Source organism: Engraulis encrasicolus, chromosome 11 (genome assembly GCF_034702125.1).
Source record: "Engraulis encrasicolus isolate BLACKSEA-1 chromosome 11, IST_EnEncr_1.0, whole genome shotgun sequence".
Classification (NCBI taxonomy): Eukaryota; Metazoa; Chordata; class Actinopteri; order Clupeiformes; family Engraulidae; genus Engraulis; species Engraulis encrasicolus.
In genome coordinates, this window is record NC_085867.1 from 47,108,262 (window position 1) to 47,112,777 (window position 4,516).

A 4,516-nucleotide genomic window follows, 5' to 3' on the forward strand; every position below is an offset into this window, starting at 1 on the left:
GCTGGTGGTAAATATTCATGAAAAATTTAACATTAGTGAATGGGCAGCATGAATTCTGGAAATAAACAACTAAAAATCTCACACAGTGTCCCTTTAAAATACCAAGTTTACCAAGACAGAAGTACGTCCACACTCGCTTCTCGATTAGCGATATCAGTCCATTGGACGTCTGTGAGGCGATGTGATGTCTGAGTTAAGCCTATTTTAACTGTTGTGTGAGTAAAGCCTGAAGGAAACAGCGAGTAGCAATGTGTGTGGATGTACTGTAGCTTTACGTATGTCCATGCATGAGGAGCTAGAAGTAAAATTTTAGTCAAATGAGTTGACAATACTGCTATCACTGAGAGTCAATAGTGAGTAGTTGCTTCTATTGGAATAAGGTTCAGTTCAATGCAGCTTCCAAGGTGCTCCCTTTGACTACCAAATGAGACTCTTCATGGACCTCATCCTCATTATTACTCACAGCAGTGCATGACCTTTTGGAAAAAGTCTCTTCATCCTGGTTTTCTTCACTGTGCACTAATGTTATTTGATGCTATCTTAGTAAAACTATTTATTGTAACATTTTACATGAAGTATCATGAAAATATGATCCTTGAAGAGTGCACATCAGGAATGCTGTGGCAGAGTGTTCTCCATACTATGGGCTGGCATGCCACCCCCCCCCCCTCCCCCCACAGGTTACTCAGATAAGTTAGCTGTGTTGGAAGGAAATTGTGTTTTTTTTTAACTTTCACTTTTACTTTTGACACACCTCTGTCAAATATGTGTTATCAAAGAGAATGACATGGACGTGACATGACAGTGAGCGAGAGGTTACATGATGACATGACAGTCAGCGAGAGGTTCAGAGGTTCCCAAACTTTTTTCCTTGTGCACCCCCTAATACATTTCAATGTGGTTCGCATACCCCCTAAGTGAATGTTTTGGTGTGCTGATGGCCACTCAAGTATTGCTTCACTGCACAAATTATGGCAAATTATGCAGAGTCATATGGGGAATCCTTATTTCCAATAGACTTGATGTTTCTTCCAGCATACAATTCACCATTCAATTAAAGACTACTTAATGTTTATTAATGCTGTATAAAAACACACATATCTGCCATTGCCCAATTCAGCTCACGCACCCCCTTGTAGCAGGCCACGCACCCCCAGGGGTGCACGCACCCCAGTTTGGGAAACCCTGGGTTACATCATCACTGGCTGCTTACCCTCTCCTGTAGTAATGGAGCAGCATGTGAAGTACACTCAAGACGACCACTTCACTTCACTTCCCCCAGTGATCATCGGCAGCAGCATCCCCTGTGGCTAGCGCTTGAAAGACTTTCAGGTACTCCCATACTGTTCAGAAACTTGATTGGGTCTCCATGTGTCCTGCAGTGTAGAGCAGACAAGGCCATGTTGAGATGTTGAGATGTTATCGATGTGCCTGCCCGGCTTTGTTTTAAAGCCCTCTTTGATTAAAATTGATCCACCAATTTCTCACCTCTCTCTCTCTCTCAATACTCACCACAACTCCTGATTGTCTTCTCTGTTTGTGCTCTTGTGTGCTCCTGTGGCTGTCAGCAAATTAAAGATGGTTCCCCTGAACTCAACTCTGTGCTATTGTTTCCTGTTTGGGACTTCATTTACTCTTGTGCACTCTCTTAACCCGCAGAGGCTACTTCTCTGACCAACCACACCCTCCTCCCTTATCAATCTTCGGGTTGTCTTCCTTCTTTCTCTGTCTCTCTGTCTAGTACAGCATCTTCCTGTCTTCCATTCTTTAGTCTGGATCTCCTCTGTTTGGTCTGTGGTCTGCATTAACTTCTGTCCTATAATGTCGTGTGAATCTCCTAAAGGTCCTGATGATGAAAACCTGCCTGTGGCCTCTGACAGCGTTTATATAACAGTGGTTAGAAGAGGGAGGAGCCATGGCTGTCATATCAGACAGTCGCTCATCATAGGCATGTGGCCTTAGATGCACGTTTCTAACACAATTGCTCCTGACAACAAAAAAGGGGAAACATGCACACACCCACAAACACATACATCACATACAGTAAACACACACACACAAACACACGCACGCACACACGCACACACACACACACATGCGCACACACACACGCATGCACGCACGCGCATGCACGCACGCGCGCACACACACACACACACACACACACACACACACACACACACACACACACACACACACACACACACACACACACACACACACACACACACACACAGGAAGTTGAGGTTAGTGCCACCGCTTGCACAGTTCTCCCCATTTGCCCCGGTTTATGTTTGCATGACCTGCAGCCTGATGTGTCGCGCTCTCATGAAAACAGAGGTCACACTCATGTGATGGTAACACTTTACAATAACTATCCAAAAAAGCTTTATGAACACTTTATAAATAATTAACTAATTATCAACAAAATGTTTACAAATGTTCATAAATGGGCAAGAAATACTATGTTAACACAACAGACACAGGACAGTCTTATCAGTCCTGGAAGTTTATCCTCCAAAGACCAGAATGCATGAAACCACATAAAACTCACACAGTAGAAGTAGATTCCCTCTCCACTGTGCTGTCGTAGTTTGGTTCTTACTCATTTACAAACATTTGTAAATGCTTTGTTAAATGTTAATTATTATTATTATGTTAATGAAGTGTTTATTAAGCTTTTTTTGGTAGTTATTGTAAAGTGTTACACATACTTACACTGTAAGTGTGAACACAGTATGCCGACACAGTTTTAAACAAATGCAGTGTTAATTCAACACCCAGAGAGTAATCCGGGACCAAATCAGTATTTTGCCCTGGGGCCCTGTGTGCAATTGTTCCGCCACTGCACCCGTCATTCACTGCGCACGGCAATCATTTAGGTTCAACTTTCATTTCTATGTTCCTCTGTTTCGGTCTTGCCCGAACAGTGGCACGTTGTGCACAGAGGAAGAGAAGTAGGATATGGGCTGTGACCAGGGCCGGATTAAGATAGCTTGGGGCCCCTAGGTTACAGGTTGCTGAAGGCCCCCCCAGGAGACAAATTTCGAGACAAGTTTACATAGACAGTGTCATAATTACGAGCTAGGAATTAAGGATAACATGCTGTACTGAACACAACAGATACATTTTTCAATATTGTGTCTTGTCACAATTCAGCATTTTTCACTTTTGGCCAATCAGGGACCCTTTAGCAGGTGGGGGCCCCTAGGCTGCAGCCATATCTAGCCTGTGGGGGCCTCCTGGCAGGTGGGGGGCCCTAGGCTGTAGCCATATCAAGCCTGTGCATCAATCCAGCCCTGGTTGTGACATGTGCCTTAATTGTAATAAATGGTTAAAATAAAACTTCTGAATGCAGTGAAAGAGACTAAGTGCACTTTTTCAAAACTGCCTAGTGCCTACACTAGCCTAACATCTCCATATACATACACAACTTCAGCACACAATGCGCATAATAGCAGATAATGAGCCCTGTTTGTGCGCCTGTGTGTGTGTGTGTGTGTGTGTATGTGTGCGTGTGTGTATGTGTCTGTGTGCATGTGTGAGAGAGCGCAAGCAGGAGAGCTCACTCACTCGTTCTCACGCACCAGAGAGAGCGACAGACAGAGAGAGAGAGAGTGACAGAGAGAGAGAGGTTATCTCAGTGCTTACATCTCAAATGACTAAAGTTTAGTGATGGGATTTTCGGCTCTTCTTTGAGATGCGGTTCTATTGGCTCTTCTTACTATGGAGAGCCGGCTCTTTCGGCTCCCAAACGGCTCCCAAACAGCTCCCTATATATACAGTATATGTTTACATAATTAATAAATTAAAAGTTTTAATTTCATTTTACAACATTTTGTTTCATTATTGACATTGTGAAGCACTTTGGGCAGTGTATGCTGTGTAAAACCCTTTATGAACAACAATTTTTATCATAATCAGTCGTTAATAATGACCCAACATACCCAAATACAAAGTAAATTAAAAAGGTATTAATACATACTATGAATTTCTGATCGCTGTGAGTGTGTCTGTAACACCTGCTCTATAACCACTGGCACGTTTAAAGGATACACACAATGAGAGGGAGGGGGAGAGAAGGACAAAAAAACAAACAAAACAAAAAAACGGCTCCCAAAAAAAATCCCAAAACGGCTCCCATTGCAAAGCCGGTTCCTGTCGTTCACTTCAAAGAGCCAACTCTTAGAGTCAAACAGTTCACGATCGACACATCACTACTAAAGTTGAATATGATGTGATGACATTAACAATGAGGACGTGGTGTCCTACTGTTACCCTGTGGTTAACCAAATGGCACTATTTTCTGCACAGACATTTACATGTGCTGTGCTGTACATGTGCTGTGCTGCTGTGTCTACTGAAAGCAAGGCACATTTTTTGTCAGTCATGAGGCAACACAAACAAACATGTTGTGTTTATCACTCCAGTGGTTTTCAGACAGTGCTTTGAACTGCTCTGATTAGATTTAAAGTTAATTTGCTCTAGAAAAGGCTCCTTAAGTAATTGAAACTTG

General features: G+C 42.9%; 1 protein-coding gene across 1 annotated transcript in view; it reads right to left on the reverse strand.

Moving 5' to 3' along the window:
• Window positions 1-1,519, reverse strand: part of LOC134457782 (beta-3 adrenergic receptor-like) — a gene marked incomplete at its 3' end in the record, with an annotated part of 3,955 nt that extends 2,436 nt beyond the window's left edge. The window contains exon 1 of the mRNA XM_063209754.1: window positions 1,214-1,519. The remainder of the gene's footprint in view (window positions 1-1,213) is intronic.
• Window positions 1,520-4,516: the final 2,997 nt, after the last annotated feature.